The sequence below is a fragment of the Coenobita brevimanus genome, chromosome 76 (genome assembly GCF_032717465.1).
Source record: "Coenobita brevimanus isolate Jiangsu-jjx chromosome 76, ASM3271746v2, whole genome shotgun sequence".
NCBI classification, from domain to species: domain Eukaryota; kingdom Metazoa; phylum Arthropoda; class Malacostraca; order Decapoda; family Coenobitidae; genus Coenobita; species Coenobita brevimanus.
Genome location: NC_137029.1, coordinates 9,444,687 through 9,463,094, shown reverse-complemented (window position 1 = coordinate 9,463,094; position 18,408 = coordinate 9,444,687).

The following is an 18,408-nucleotide window of genomic DNA, read 5'->3' as shown; positions in this document are numbered from 1 at the left end:
AAGAAATTATAAACAGAATAACAGAGAGCCAGCTTCAGGATTCATTCATTTCGAGTTGCCTGGACACACTGCGTTTAAAAGGCTTAGATCATAGGCAGTAGGAAATATAGACGGAGGAAGACAGTTCCAGAGTTAACCTATTACATGCATGAAGGACCGGTAGTAACGGTTATCTCTAGCATAAGAGAATTGGACAGAAAAAGGATAAGTTTGCGGCTTTACGGAGAAACGAATCCACTGTAGTGGTGAAGGAACACATGCAGACACTTCAGAGGAGCATTGACCATCGAAATAGCGATAGAAAAGAGATAAAGGCGAAACAGTTTGGCGGAGAGACAGGCTGAAGGGAGACAATAAGAGGAGGAGAGTTAATGACACGAAAAAGCCTTTGACTCCACCTTGTTGAGAAGAGCTCTATGCAGGGAGCCTTCCCACCTAATAGTTGTGCTCTTCACAGGGGGCGTATAAAATCCTTGTATTAAGTCGTCAACTGTGCAGGGGTAAAGAAAACACGGGGTCGGCTTAGCACACCTAATCTTCTGGAGCTAGATGTTACAAAAGATAATTTGATCTTTGCTAAATAAATTCCGAGACAGTGAAACCCCAAGCATGATCAGTGATGAGTTGGATTTTGTTAAAAATTAGAGGATACTCCTGCGGAAGATTTTGAGGGGTCGAGAGATATTATAACTGATTTTTTAACGCATTTAAAAACTAGAACGCGCTCAGAGAGCGCATTCCTTCACTAATGCCATTGCCACTAAAAGGATCCGGATCCGGATCCGTGGATATAGGATCTGGGTCCGGATCCGCTCCCAAATTTCATAATTTTTTCCTGGTCCATCACCCACCTCTGTAAAAAAATTCCATTGAAATTCACTGAGAACTTTTGGAGATATTGTGCGGGATGCTCCGGATCCGAATCCGAGTCCGACCCAAAATTTAATAATTTCTTCCTTTGCCCATGGCCCACCCTTCCACAGAATTTAATCAAAATTTGTCCACCTCTTTTTGAGTAATCCTGCTAACAAAAAAACAAACAAACAAACCAACCAATGCGGGGTAAAACATATCCTCCTTGGTGGAGGTAACAACAAGATTGTTTTACCCCAGTCAAAGATTTGAGCCAAGTCAGACATCAGGTGTACCATAGACTCATCCCTTGTTTGTTGAAATAACTGTTGAGATGGATGCTGCAAGAAGCAAATGGAATGGTGAAGGATGGAGTCATCATCGTATGAATAAATTGGGTTAGAACTAGATGTAAAGCTCAGGAGGTCATTGATGAATATTATTGAAGGAAGAGAGTTGGTGATAGGACAGAATCCTGAGGAACACCATTATTGATAGCTGTAGGAAACGAACGATGGCCGTCTGTAACAGCCGCTATGGTACGACCAGAAATGAAGCTAGAGACAGACGCACAGACAGAAGGATAGAAACCGAAACAGGGCAGTTTGGAAATTAGATATTTATGCCAGATTCGATCAAAAGCCTCTCAGATGACAAGTGCAGCGGCAAAGCTTTCGCCAAAGTCCAGAAACGAGAATGACCAGCAGTCTGAAAGGAAGATGAGCTCTCCAATGAAGCGTCCGGAGGAACCCAGACTGGCAATCAGAAAGAAGGTTATGATGGGAAAGATGTTTTAATTGTGTGTGTGTGTGTGTGTGTGTGTGTGTGTGTGTGTGTGTGTGTGTGTGTGTGTGTGTGTGTGTATTGATTAACAATATTTAAAGACGCAGGAAGTTAAAAGCAGCTTGGCGATAGTTAGAGGGCTGGAAATGGTCACCATTCTTTGGGGCAGGCAGAATGAGAGCAAACTTCCTGCAACAACGAGTTGTACACGTCGACAGACAAGGGAGAAAAAGTTTACCTAGGCACAGTATAAACAAGCACAGTCCTTCAGAACATCTGGAGGAACCCCATTAAGCCCATATGTCTTGCTAGTACTGAGACCAGTGATGGCAGACAGTACATCAACTGAAGAAATACTGTTGTAAGACATAGGAAGTCAGAGGAGGGAAGTGATGGAGGAACAGCATCGGAATCGTCCTTCCATTATTTCTGGATGCCGAGACGTCTGTGGTTGAACCTTGAATGGTCATTCGAAGCGGGAGAAGAACAGTAGGTGAGGGTGCCCTTCACCCGTTCACTTGATGCTTTGCTGCTACTTCATCCTTCATGTCTAATACTGTTTCTATGTTTGTCCTCCTCTTTTCCTATTTTTCCCATCCTTCCTGTCATTACTTATTACTCTTCTTTTCACTTCAGGTGGATATACTGTACACTGAGTGACAAGCCAAATGGTTTCCTGTAACTCAGGAAACCACATACACCACCGGTTGATAAACATATAGCCAAATAACGGGGTGTTGTGATGGCCACTGTAGTGCCAATTTTAACAGGGTGGAGAGAAGCAAATGTATCCACCCAGTAACAAAACTTCCACACTGATCCCAGCTCCTTGATGAGGCGAAGTGTTGTCCTTGTCAGCCGCATGGGAACATCGGTTTACTGCATGGGATGTTCCTGCAGGAGCGGTTGATTGCCTGCGGTTGATGGATCTCCTCAGTCATGCAGACTGCGGTAGCACAGCAGCAGCTGCAACAATAACAAATGGTCCCAAGCCCAACAAACCTCACTAGACAGCAGTTATTTTATTGCTCTTAAATACTGACTCGTTTCTGCCATTTAGTGTCAGCGCATTATTAAAATCTAAGATAAAGGCGTAAATGTTTTCAAGTTACGCCCTCTGAAAATCCGTGATCTTGCGTTTGACCATTCAGGGCCACTCAGGGTCAAAGGTCAAGCTGCCAAATGAAAGCCCATATGAGACTTTCTATATCATGATAATATTTCAATCTTCAGCGATAATAGTAAATATTTTTATCTTCAACGAGTTTCGAGTTATAGCCCCCTGAATATCCGTTACCTTGAGTTTGGCCTTTCAGTGTCACTTACGGTCAAAGGTCAAAGTACCAATTAAAAACCCATATGGGATTTCATATATGTTGATAAAAGTAAATTCCTCTCTATATTCAACCGGTTTCGAGTTATAGCCCCCTGAATATCCGTGACCTTGATTTTGACCTCTCAGGGTCTCTCGACTACCCCCCAAATTTAATCACTATCTTTTGGGACCAGTGCCCGCATATCCTGAAAGTTTCATGTAATTTCATGCGGCCTTTTTTTCCGTAATGTTGCTAACAAGCAAAGAAACAAACAAACAAACGACCAAAAACAATACCTCGCGAACTTCGCCCGGGCGAGGTAACAACAGATAACGAAATAGAATGTGGAGGGACCGAGGGATGTTGCGTTCTAATACTTTGAGAGAGGTGAGGAGATAGAGCTCACAATATTAATATTAAGTGTTATAACTACATTGAGAGAGGGGAAAAAGTGAGGAGAGTCAGTAAGAAGATGGGCGCTGTTGAGAGATCTAACATTTTTCCCATGCTGTTTCAAAGGATGACTTAGACAAAAGCTATTCCATTAAGAACAAGCATGGGTCGTGCTTAGAGTAATCAATTGTCCGGGTCTAAAGAATTCGCGGAGTCAGTAGAGTACTCTATATATGTCAGAAGAATCTGACATAGCAGGGGGTATAATCTGATCCATCCAGAAGCATCATGAGCAAAAAGAACACCAAGGTCGGAAAAGAGAAATGTGCTGACTTTTAAAAGGCAAGAGGTAACTGTAAGCCTGTATCAAGTACAGATAAGGGACTCTGTGCATAAGATTTCTACTGGTGAATATATATTAAAAGTTCAATCCACAATAGCCACATCTCGCATGCGTACTTCTGACTTTTTTTCTTTTTTTTTTGATCGAAGGTTAGCGAAGCTCATTTGTGTTTACATACACTGAGATATAGCTCTGAAGTTACCATTCAGTTCATTACACAAATTTAACGGTCGGTAATAGGATAAGAAAGGGCAAAATGATATAGCGCCGTAGTCCGTTTAACTGTGAACAAAAGCGAAAGCAAGCGGCACACTAAGCTTATCGTGCCCTCTTTCACAACGTAACTGGCAGATCCATCGAGAATCGTTTAATGCCTCGCTTCCTTTCAATCTCTCTTTGCACGCACTGCCAACCTGCCTGCCCCCATCCTGCCACTCCCACTTTTAACGCCCTCTGCCTCTGTCTCACTCTCCCACACCCGCCTCTGCCCCCACCTCACCCTCCCACACCTACCTACCTCTGTCAGTGCTTCACCCTTCCACACCCTCGTGCCCCAGCCTCCAGCCTCACTCTCTCGCACACAGCTACCTTGCTCCTGTGTCACTCTTCTACACCTACCCATCCCTGTTTTTGCCTCACCCTCCCTCACCCACCTGCCCTGCCTCACATTTCAAAACCCACCCATGCCACTGCCTCACTTTCCTACACCGGCCTTAGACTGCCACTTCTTTGCTGCCCTCTCCGATACCCACATGCGCCTGCCACTGACTCAACCTTTGACTCCCGCCTGTCCCTGCCCCACTTCCTCTAGCAACCTACTTACTGCTGCCATCCACCTGCCCCATCTGGCACCCACCTCTCCCTTTCACTGCTTCACCTGTCTTTCACATTCACTTTCAACCCATCACCCCCACCCGCCCTCATCCGTAGTACCCGTTTCTCTTTGCCGCTTCTCCTTCCGATCACAATCATTCTACTATGTACTCTCCTTACCAATAATTTTGCCATTTATATCCAACACTTTATTCAGATCCCACCTTACTGATGCTCATTTAATCCAGCCGCTCCTCAACTTTCTCCACATCAAATCACTCTTCTCAATAATATTATTCTTGAGCACATTTGTTTTTGCTTGATAATTTCATAGCTCTCTTAGCTTTAGGGTGTACAGTATATCCTTATATTATTCGTGTTACCTCATCATAATTCATTTGCCTTGATACAAAATTTTAAACCAATTGATTTAAATGGAAAATTCATTCTCTTACTGGCAGGTCTTTCTCCTAAACTGAATGAAAGTATCTGGTATAAGCAAAAACAAAAGAATTGCGTCCTCAGGTTGATGCGGTTATCTAATCAGTACGGTGACAACTAATCTGTTTCATCCTGGTAGTTACTGCGCTGTTTTGATCAGTTTAGCAATATAGAGCCATCAAGGACCAATGAAAAGGTCCCTAAACTTATGTGTTTTGGTGATTTTTTTTCATTAAATTCTGACGAAAATACTTGACAGTTCTTCTACGTTGGTGCTTCTCATTCTTGTTCTGAACCTCTACCACCCATGGGTAAGTTAGGAATAGGATTAGGATGGTCTTGGTTATAATACTGATGCTAATGATAATTAATTATTCGACAATCTTATTTTTTAGCTTCAGAAGAAAGATTTCGTAATCCACTAGTAAGAAAAAAAATCGTACATTCCTCCCTCACCCACCAACCCTGGCGATGCACTTACTCCCTGTCGCCAGGAGGGCACTAATAGCCAAGTGGTAGAACCGGTGGAGTGGGGCTATCCTGACGCTTAATAACCTGATGGCAGAGTTGTGTGCCCTTGGAAGTACCTGATCATGCCTCGCCGTGCCGGTTGCGGATGGCTTTGGTTCGCCTGCATTGGACTTGCCTGCCTTAGTACTCACCCGGCTCGGTCATGGATAACCAGTGTTGAAGAGGGCTTAGCCATATTGTGATGATTTAGTGACTGTAAACGTAAAGCATTTCAATATTTAGTGTTTGTTTTGGTGTGTGCCTGTAACAGCAGTGCCTGATGCACTACAAGGAGGTCCATGGTGATTACATGGTTGCTTTCGTGCTGCGGTAGGAACCCTGTCACTCGAGGGTAAGACTTTTGCTTGTTGTTTGTGGTAAACGATTGCTTTCTTCAGTTTCCACTGTTTCATTTCGCGAATATTGTCGTTACTGTCTTAGTTGGTACTTTCTCACCTAAGCATGTATAAATTGTGCTCATATTCTTATTTACATTACCTACCCAAAATCCCTGATCATAATGCGGCATCGACGGTAATACGCCACCTTTCCAGCTAATATTTCTCCTGAATCTTTACATTACTTAGGGTGACCCTTTACTGAATATCATGTGGCGGGTGCTACAGTAACATCCAAAAGTGCTCGCTTACCAAATGGTGATGATACGTCTTTCCAGCAAATTTTCAATAAAGTATATCTATAGCGTAAGTCGCTCCTATGTATTTTGTCGGACGGTGCAAACTGTTTCATTCTTTGTTAAAGCCCACTGTGGTGTGCCCATCCTCTTATCATAACTGCTAAATGTTCCATCTATTGTAAAATTTATATTAAATATAGTTTTCGGCAATGTATTGGCTTAAGCAATCCTTCAGTCCGTTGTTTTACTGCATATCTCTGATAAACAAATGCATGTCGTTGCAGTGTTAGCAGTTTCTCATTTATGTACGTTGGTCTGCATTTTTTGTCTCCTTATAATGGGGTCATCTTTTTATTTTTTTGCTCAATATTCACCTTTGAACTGCAGTGTGGGTAAAGCATCTCTTTTCTAAAAATTTGTAATAAATGTTATGGATTGTTCGAAAATATAACATACTTGGAACTTTAAAGTAGCCATCTTAAACATTTACTAATTGACATCTTCATCTTTAAGATTTAATTATCTCTCCATTGCCTGATATTTCAGTGGTCTAGTCAGTAGAGATGTGACCTGAAGTCCTGATTGACCCAGGTTCATATCCTGGCAGGGGCTGGGAGCAGTTTTAAGATTTAAATTCGTTAAAGGAGACCTTACTGATCTGCCATACACCCCCCAGCATGTAAAAATATCCGCGCTAATACCCGTACACCAGTCCTGTACGAGACCCTAGCATGTACAATCTGAACGGTGAGTGTTAGCGCCGAAGTGGTTCCATGTAGAGGTGTATAGTACGTAGGAGAACTGCTGGGCCTCAGAGGAAAGGCTGTGAAACCTTTTCCTAGAGCTAGACACAAGAAAATAATGGATAAATAGAAATGACATGAGTAACCGCCCTCCCAAATAATACAGTATACTCTCATCCTTATGCTGTTTTTGGTTTACGTAACCGTCCAGCGCCTGGCTCATATGGACTGCAGTAGTAAGTGTGTCACTCTCTGTTCCATTACATCAGCCTTCACACCGTCTTCATAAATTCTTTCATTTGCCAGTCAGTCCTCTCATGATGTTCCATTGACACTTCTTAGGTACCAGTAATTAGAGTTCGTTTATCATGGCCGGTATTTTCGTCTTTTGCAGCGTATTTCACGTGGTCAAGAATTAGAAACACATGGTGCTGCGGCTTTGTATCCTTCCCATAGCACTTTTTCATGACTAGTATCTTATTCCATTGTTAATATCTTGCTGTAACTCAGGGTTGAAGATGGACAGAAGGCAAATTTTCGCATAGTTAAGGTGAAAAGAGTTTCAAGCCACGGCCACGCGATAATGTTCCCATTTTACTCTAACTTGGCCTAAAACTACCATCTCTCCATCTTCAATGCTCACTTGTAGCGATAGGCTAGTAGCAGAATATGATGCTAGTCACAGAGAAGTGCTGCAGAAAAAGTGTGGGGCTGCATTTTTTCTGCCAGTATGTAAAATAAGATGCAAAAGGCCGAGAATCTTGGCCAAGGAGGAGTAAAAACAGTATAGTTTACGTCATTGCTTTGCCAGTAATATATCAGACACACTTTTCTTTAATCCCACACTTGCACTCCTGCTTCTTCTGAATGTTCTCAAAATCCCTTGCTATTATTCTCCTCAGTATCACCCTCAGACTCAATTGATCATTCACATTATCTTTCCTTTCAAATTTTGCACATTCCTTGACCACCCCATTTATGTTTCCATTGATTTAATACTTAATATCACACTCAAGTTTGTTCCCACATATCTTTTTAATTACTTTACCTTCCTTGTACTTACGTATTTTTTTACTACATGTCTTTTAAACACGTAACCATACTCTTTCACCAAAGTTATCTACTCCTCATCACCATCAGCAGAAACACACATCTCCCACTCTTTACCTCCTTTCTTCAGAGAGGTTTCCCTCCGATAGCCCATGTCGTCATCCATCCCTGCACTCCATTCATATACACATTGAACAGCCATGGAGATAAAAGCGACTTTAAGGTACTTCAGAAGAATCTTTCACTTAAACCTTGCACCGCGGTATTTCGCAGTGGCTTACCTCTCTCTCTCTCTCTCTCTCTCTCTCTCTCTCTCTCTCTCTCTCTCTGTAACACCTTTAGCGACCATGCAATGTCTAATTTCACACAACTTTTATTCTTACTTTTGTGTCATCTTATTCTCGGGTACAAGAGAATAATTTTAACTTCTCCTGTACGAAAAGTCTCCTAACCTGATAGAAGAGAGTAACAAAAGACGTAACAAAACGTGATCCTCTGGCTGAAGATGTTAACTGAAGTAGAGCCGCATCCCAGTCTAAGTAAAAAATACCTCACCTACTCTGATCTTCATTTATGAGGCACCTTGAACACATCCATTATCATTGCCTTTTTTTTAAACATTCTTTGAAGTCGGCCGCTCATGCTCAAATGGCCGGAAAATAAAAATAAACTGAGCTTCTTATAAAGGAAAGCGTTGGCGAAAATATCATTGTCGCGTCCTATGCAGAATTTTATTGCAGGTAACGCAAATGACTTTATTCAGCTAAGCGAGTATGGTAGATTAAGGCCCTTATTCTCGCAGGGTAAGGAAGCTCCCTAACACCTCTTCCTCAGGGATTTATTCTGTTTATTATGCATACTATCGTCTTTTGTGTTGTTTAAATCATTCTAATATCGCCGTCCTCTGCATAAGTAAGATTCAAAACGATATGAACCAGCCTGATCCAAAAGTAAATGGCTGAGGAAGAGCTGCCATGAAGTCTCCTTGACCAACGAGAATACGAACCTGAGAGTTTTAATACAGTTACCAACTCCCACGCGGGCAGGACAGCTCTGTTATTTTGCTCCAGTTAATGCCCGCAAACTTTGTTCACCTGAGCCTGAGTCATAGAAGCCTAAATGTGTTAAGATACAGTGAAGTCAGATAAAGTTAGATAATAAGCATGCCTACTTGGGAACAAAAAAAAGAGACTGACATAAAGGAGCGCCCAGAGAATGCATCCGCCACACCCTACAATTGGGTTAAAAGCTGAGCATTTGCCTTGAAACCCTGACCTTAAGTCAGTTGTTCTCAAAATCGACGTAATATGTTCCTGTCAGAGCTTTAACCCTCCCAACAAAGTTTGATCCAGTCAGGTTAGAGCTGTTTATGTTGACACTGTGCTTTGACACTGACCATTGACCTGTTCTTCTGAAAATCGAATCACTTCACCCTTGGCTACCCCTCAATCGTTCGACTAAATTTGGTTAAAATAGAATGAAACGCCGAGAACTTGGACCCCGAACTGTCGGTATGCCGCAACCAAGCCTTGATCACGGACTCGTCATACAAGTTCCATGATCGTGCTGACCTATCATTTCATCGTCCCTTCATTCTATATCACTGACAAATGTTTGGTCGAAATACGTCGAGGGGGTCAGGAGATATAGCGTCTGCAAGGATAAACTAAGCTGGCCCCATATGACCTTGACCTATGGCCCCTTGACCTTGCTGACCGAATCAGCTCATTGTCCCTTCATACTCTATCACTGGTAAAAGTTTGGTCGAAATCTGTCATGGTGTTCAGAAGATATCGCATCCACACTCATATGACCTTGACCTTTGACCCCTTGACCTTCCTGATCTAATCGGTTCATCATCCTTTCATATTGTATCACTGACAAAAGTTTGGTCGAAATCCGTGGAGGAGTTAAGGAGATATCACACCCACGTGGATAAACTAAGTCGAATGACCTTGACCTTGCAGACCTTAGCAGTTCATCGTCCCTTCATACTGTATCACTGACAAAAGTTTGGCAGAAATCCGCAGAGAGGTTCGGGAAATATTGTACTTAAAAGGATAAATTAAGTTGACCCCATATGACCTTGATCTTTGACCCCTTGATTTAGCCGACTTAATCAGTTCAAAATCTCGTAAGACTGCATCACTGACAAAAGAACAGTGGAAATGCTATTTGAATTATATTGGTAAAACACACACACACACACACACACACACACACACACACACACACACACACACACACACACACACACACACACACACACACACACACACACACACGTGCGAGCATTAGCCAAACAAAGCATTTCACCAAGTTTCTGATAGGTTTAGATGTAAAAATCATTTTCCTTTTCTTTTTTTGTGTAAAAGAGCAAAATTATCAATCGGGCACCGCATTCTCCATCTCAGCTGAATAAACTCGTATGATGTTAGTTGTAGTTGAGTATTAGGATTATTTTGACAATAAAAACATTGATGGTACAAATGTTAAACTCTTTTGTCTGCTATATTTCCTCTCAGCTGAATAAAATCGTCTGCCCCTGGCTGGGTTAGATTTCAAGACACTTCTCGAGCCTAGCAGTGACAGTGTACCAGTATATACTTTACAAGCCTCTTATGACTTTCTCAGTTAAATAAAATCGCCTGTTATTAGCTAGAATGGAATACGAGAAGAGACGCAACTGTGAGAGGGTTAACGTTCCCTGAAGTCAGTCGCCCATGCATAATTGAGAACAAAAACATGAGGGTTATTTAATTTATTTTTTTTACTTTTTCTTGTAAACAAATATAATTTATTACAAGGCCGCACTTTCGACCTGGACAGTTTTTACATAGTCTGGTGTCGAACTGCTTCAGCTTTCTCTTGTACACTAATCATCTGAGCTAAGTGGTCGTATTTATAAACCTTTTCTGGCGAATGCATGCCGAAGATAACTTGCATATATTTCTGTCTTCATTCATACAAGTAACCAAGGTAGAATCAATACTAACGCAAAAAATGAGACAAAATAAATGGATTCAACAGCTAGCTGCAGTGGAAAGTTGTTTCTCGAAAAAAATTAGCTATGAACTTCTATAGTCTATAGAATGATGATGATGATGATAAACCAGTCATCACCCTTTTTTCATTGCCCCAACAAGAAAACAGAGAAAAGTGCAAGGCCACTTACTCCAAATATTTAAGACAAGTGTGGCCAATTGATCAGCCCTTGTGTTAGGTCACCAGTATAGAGTACCTCCACCGCCATTCTGATTTAAATGCTTATTGACCACATCCTCGTTGCAGCAACTTACCCCAGGAGGACCCGAAGCGTACCTATGCTGGGTATGTGGTTATTATCCTGATCCAACGTAGTACCGTAAATGCCTTGTGTCTCACTGTTGTTACATGAAGGTGTGACCACTGTAGCGAATGACTGAATATAGGGCACTCCCGCATGATAGAAATGGTGTGATGATGATGATGATGATGATGATGAGGAGGAGGAGGAGGAGGAGGAGAAGAAGGGGGAGGATATTAATAAATAATAATGATAATAATAATAATAATAATAATAATAATAATAATAATAATAATAATAATAATAATTAGTCACCAATTTACTTATTGTGTAGCCACAATAAAGAAGCTTCGCCATAACGGTTTATGGTACCTTATATAAGGTAAGATATTTTGGCATCATAAACAAGTCTCTGACTTTTAAGACAAGTTAAAGGTCCTTTATATTTGGAACATGTACTTAGATTGGCCTAAGGTAGCTTCTTGTGTAATACCAACACGATCTGAGGACATATGCGTGGAAGAACGCATGGGTACATTGTACACTTGTCTCAAAAGGTGGCTAACTGTATGATCAACAGGAATTATATTCTTTTCAGGTAATGAGAGGGACCACAGCCAAATTTCGGTAAAGTTACAGCTTTCTTGGTTTTCTCTAAAACGTGTGGAAAAAAAAAAAACACTAAGCAGATCTGAATTTGGTACTTTGCACTGGGCTAAATGGCAATATATTTAGCCAAAATTCTCAGTCAACTTTTTTTTTATCGTAGGATTTGACACCAAATAGCTGTATTTTCACATATTTCAATTTCAGATATCAAAATTTTGAACAAAAAATTAGTATATGTCCTTCAAAAATAGGTCAAGGTCATTTATATTTGGCATAAGTACTTCAATTACCCTAGGGTACGTTCCTGAATATCATCATCAAGGTCTTTCAAAAAAAAGTGCGAAGAACAGTAATAATAATACGAAAACATTAAGCTTCGCCATTTATATGGTAAAAAGTAATAATAATAATGATAATGATGATGATAATAATGATCATTACCATCATCATCATCATCATCACCATCATCATCATCATAGCAGTAGTACTAATGATAATGATGATGATCATCATCATGATCATCATCATGATGGTAATAATAATAATATAATAAGCATCATCACCATCATCATCATTCAAAAACTCTTATTCCCACCGATGGAGGGAAGGATTTATTTTATTTATTTATTTTTCAAGAAAGAAGGAACTAAAGGCCAGGAACCTGGAAATTGTTCCCTCCACGAAAAAACAAAAACATGATGAAAGAACGGCAGTCGGGAGCCGAATGCCGTTCGCCTGCCAGAATATGCTATTGGCAAAGTTACAAGAGGGTCCCCCCTCACGAGGGGACCGGGGGACAGAGCCCCCGGGAGGGGCCGGGGGCGGGGCCCCCCGGGATGGGCGGGGGGGCGGCCCCCAACCCCGGAGGGGTCTCGGGGATAAGGCTTCCTGTTGGGGGGCCGGGGGGGCTGCGTCCCCCCCTTGGGGGCTGAGGGGAGCCCCCACCCGGGGGTCTGGGGGCGGCGGCTCCATCCTTGGTATCTTGATTTTCTGAAGGTCTCATATTGATAGCTCAAGCCCTTCATGAGATATAGTGGTACTAAAGACGGGCGATAAAAACCAATTGACCTTTGGTATCCATTTTGTTGACCTTGAGCTTGGCCCCGAGTTCCCATTTTCGGACTCGTCCAAGATTTTGGCCATATCTTGATACCCTTAAGGTTTCATGATGATAGCCTTTCATGAGATATGATGGGAAACACACACACACACACACACACACACACACACACACACACACACACACACACACACACACACACACACACACACACACACACACACACACACACACACACACACACACACACACACACACACACACACACAGATGCGAACAAAATATTATCTCTCCGCCTTGGCAAAGGCGGGTGATTATAACAGTGCCAAATTCAAGGTATGTTCAGTTCGAGATGCCTGGACACAATGCGTCTCAAAGACTGGAGATCATAGGTAGTGGAAAATACAGGCAGAGAGAGGCAGTTCCAAATCTGACCTGTTGCATACATAAAGGACTCTTGCCTTAGAGAGTTGTAAAGAAATGGGATGAGAGTTTGTTGTTAGACGGGTGCTATGCACCCACCGTCGTTGTGGAGGGATGCAAGCAGACAGTTCAGAGGTGCAGTGATCATTGAAGTAGCAACAGAAAAGAGATAAGATACAACAGTGCAACGAAGGCTGAAGGGAGCCAGTAAGAGAAGGGGAGTTGATGAGACGAAAAACATTTGACTCCACCTTTTTGAGAAGAGCTGTATGTGGGGAGCTTTCCCACACATGAGAGTTGTGCTCCATACATCGGCGATTAAGACCCGTGTATAAAGTGAACACCTGTGCAGGGGTAGAGAGGCACGGAGTCGGCTTATCACGCCAAATCTCTTGAAAGCAGATTTTACTTGAAAGGTAATATGTTCTTTCCAAGATGAATCCAGGAAGAATGAAACACCAAGTATGTTTAACGATGATGTAGGATTGAGCTGGATATAGTTAAAAATCAGAGGTTACTCCTGCGGAAGATTTTGTAGGGTTGATAAATGTAGGAACTGAGTTTTAGAGTATTAATGCCCCAGTCAGAGATACGAGCCAATTCAGACATTAAGTGTGCCATAGCCTCATTCTTTGTTTGTTAAAGTAACTGTTAAGATCTACGCTGCGGGAAGCGAATGGAAAGGTGAAGGGTGGAGTCATCAGCGTATGAGTGGATAGGTTTAGACGTACAGCTTAGAGTTCATTAATGAATAAAAGGGAGAGAGTTGGTGATAGGACAGAGCCCTGAATAGTACTGCTATTGATAGTTTTAGGAGAAGAACGGTGTCCGTCTACAACAGCATCAATTGAACGATCAGACAAGGAAGCTAGAGATGAAGGCACAGATAAAAGGATAAAAACTGTAAGAGTGCAGTTTGGAAATTAAAGATTTATGCCGGACTCAATCGAAAGCCTTTGAGATGTCAAGTACAGTGGGAAAGCTTTTGCCAAATCACGAAAGGAGACTGAAAGGTAGGTGAGGAGATCGCCAATGGAGCGTCCCTGGCGGAACTCATTCTGGAGATCAGAAAGAAGTTTATGATAGGAAAGATGTTTATTTATTTATGTATTTATTTATTTTTGTTAAGAGTAGACTGGAAAACTTTTGAAATACAGAATGTTAAAGTAGAGCTAAGAAATTAACAAAATTCTTATTGATAGAAGTAATCAACCAGTTAAAAGGATCACACTTTCATTTGCTCACAGTTCAAACCCTCGGATTTTTGCCTCCATCTCACGGACATAGCTTTTCCATCTACGCGCTTTACATTATCTATTGGACGCTGACAAGGTGCCTTGACTTGGTGGCACTGCGTACCCTGGGTTGAGTGAAGTAGCTGCGGTATCCATTCAAGAAACAAACCTCATATTTTCCTGAACTTCACCAGTGGGGAGGGCCTTGGTCCTACCCTGGCGAGGTGCTGTTTGCCCTAATGGTGGCCGATTCCCTACACGACGTATATGCTTTACTGTACCTGTTGGACGGTCGTTGTTGTTTTTCTGTGGTCAGTTAATATGCTTGGCCAGACAGAGTTAAACAATACAACAATAACAGCATTAATTACAAGCTAGAATCAATGCGATGACTATCACGTCACCGTGAAAAACAGGGGTGCCAGCCTTATTCATACTCTCGCATTAAATCCATCCAGTTGGTTGGATCCACTGCCAGTTTTCTAGCCTCATCAATCTCCATGCCTCGTTTTCTCACACACTTACTAGTCATATCTAGCCAGCTTCTTGGCTTATCTTGTCCCACCTCCAAGTTCACTCAAATACACTCTTTTCAGCGTCCTGTTTATTCCCATTTTCTTCGTATGCCCCTACCTTCTAAGTATGCTCTCCTCATTCAAGCCTCCACGTCTTTAGTTAATCTCATTATTCCTTATGCCATCCACCCTCTGCACTCCATGCACGTTCCTCAGTAAACCTATTTCCACTGCTTTTGCTATGCTCTCACAATTCCCATTCGTCTGCTGTTCAAAATAGTCCTACTTTCTACTTCTTACTTTACTTCAGTTTGTTAACACTCACTTTCGTCTCTCACACTTTCACGCTGTTTTTTCCATCATCATTTATGCATTTTTATACTTTCCAAAATACACAATTCCGTTTAGAATAGTTGACATTCATTTCTCTTCCACAATCATTTGATCCTTTATATATTATCGTCATAAGTCTCCATGCATGCTTTTTACTCTCAGTGTATTCGTTTCCTTTCTTAGAACCCTTTTCATGCCTCTAGTTAAGCCACTTCAATCTCTTTTCCTCCTCAGCCCTTTCAACTTCTACGTCCCACCAAGCTGCATCTTTCTTGTTAGTTGTTAATCTCGCTAGACCAATAACACCTCCAGTCTTCCCAACCAAACACTTCGTATACCCGTTCCCAAGTTTTCCTGATCCATTTGCTCCGATTTCGCTGACTCTAACTTCTCCAGTATTTTAACATGGTATTATCTCCTATTGTTTTGTGTCTCAGTTTCTTCGCTTTCAGTGATTCGCTAAGGTTTCTCATTTCAGAATTAGTTCAAAATACCACGAACGCATGATCGGATAAACCTATACATCGCCCTCTTACGAGTATCTTACTCTTATTAACAATACATTTCTTTCTACAAGTCCATAATCATTCAGGCTCCTTTCAACATTCTATCCAAGCTCTGTCTGTACCATGAAAATATGCGTGTATATTGTTCTTGATATTTAAGCTACTTATAAATAACGTCCTTACCTGACACATGCTCTTCAATCATCCATCATTATATTTGTCTCCTGGTGCTTCATTTACACCCATTATACCATTCATACGATCAGTGTTAACTCTCCCATCCATGCCATCCACCGAAAGTAGCAGTAGTAGTAGTAGTAGTAGTAGTAGTTATTATTTTTATGATGACGAGGATGTTGATGATGATGATGATGATGATGATGGATTATTATTATTATTATTATTATTATTATTATTATTATTATTATTATTATTATTAATATAACAGTAATAATAATAATGATGATCATGAAAATGATGATGATGAAAATAATAATAAAAAGAAATATACTGATAATGATAATGAAAATAATAATTAATAATAATAGCAAAATAATCATGCTAATAATGGTAACAACGACAACTAGAGGGGCACTCACTGGAGCACATCTCTCCGACAAGGGCAACGTAATTTCCAGACAACTGTTTATAATGGGTTAGTTTTTTTCATCACTGATTAGGGTTTCGCAAAAAGTGTTCTCCGGATCGAGAATCTGTAATACGAACCGGATTGGTCCCAAAAGTTAATCGATTGTTCCCTGGGACATTGGCCATCTCCCATCCAGTATTGGTCCAAATCTCTCTCTTAGTTTCTGAATAATCCTGCTAACAAACTAAGAAACTAGCAAACAAACAGGGGTTAAAACTACTTTCCGTGTCTGAGAGACTAATAAATAAGAGTAGACAACTGCATCCCGGCTCAGTTATTCTTAAAATATAATAATTTCATCATCAAAACGCCTTCACTTAAATCGCTAAACACTGCCTCCCCTCTCTAGAAAAAGTACTCGAGCCACGGGGATCCAGTTTGTACGCTGAGTTATGAACAGTTGCAACAATCGTAAACAAGGGTACACACACACACACACACACACACACACACACACACACACACACACACACACACACACACACACACACACACACACACACACACACACACACACACACACACACACACACACACACACACACACACACACACACACACACACACACACACACACACACACACACACACACACACACACACACACACACACACACACACACACACACACACACACACACACACACACACACACACACACACACACACACACACACACACACACACACACACACACACACACACACACACACACACACACACACACACACACACACACACACACACACACACACACACACACACACACACACACACACACACACACACACACACACACACACACACACACACACACACACACACACACACACACACACACACACACACACACACACACACACACACACACACACACACACACACACACACACACACACACACACACACACACACACACACACACACACACACACACACACACACACACACACACACACACACACACACACACACACACATTTCCCTCCTAACACACTTCTGTCTCCACCCCGTCCACACACACACTTCCCTCCTTCACCCCACACACAAACTTCTCCCTTTCCTCACTCCCACTTCCCTTCTCCCCCTCACACACACACACACACACACACACACACACAAGAAAAAAAAATGGCACCACTCACATCTTGTCCAGCTCAGCTCTTGGCCGTATACCCGAAAAAGCGTGAAAGGAAGGCATGATTAATGGAGAGTGGGTATCCGACCTGTTTGCTGAGAATGGTGCCAAGGGGAAGTCGGGCATACGTGAGACAAGGCAACTGGAATAGGGGAAGGTGTGTGTGTGTGTGTGTGTGTGTGTGTGTGTGTGAATGCACAACAGAGCTTGGGATTTTTCGTGTTTCCTTTTCCTTGTGGATATCAACATATATCATCATCATCATCACCAGCCGTTGAATGTCCACTGCAGGTCCGGCCTATTCCGACCGATGTGGGGACGATGCAGTCAATGTATCTCTTCCAAGTGGCTTAGGTTGTCCGGCAGAGATTGTATGTACTGTATGGTGAGAAACGCTCGTAAGTGTGAGTGTAATGTTGGAGTGGCTTTGGATGTGTGTGCTGGGAACTGATGTTCCCTTGCAACTGACAGCACCTCTTCATAGCGAGGTGAGGGAAAAATGTGAAGGTTTGGTTCCTGGATGGACATCCCATTTGAATCTGTCCATTCGATTAACAAGAGTTCCATAGTAGGCTCCACTTCACCACATAATTTTATTATATGGTTACCATTCAGTGTTTAAAATAGTTTGTTGGATTACAGGATACCATTAGGCTTGTCACTCGGTGTAGAACCATCTGGAGTGGAAACAAAAATATTAAAAAGCAACAGGAAGGAAAGAGAGAAGTAGGAAGAGAAGAGGGCAGACACAGAGAATAAGAAATGGGAAGGAA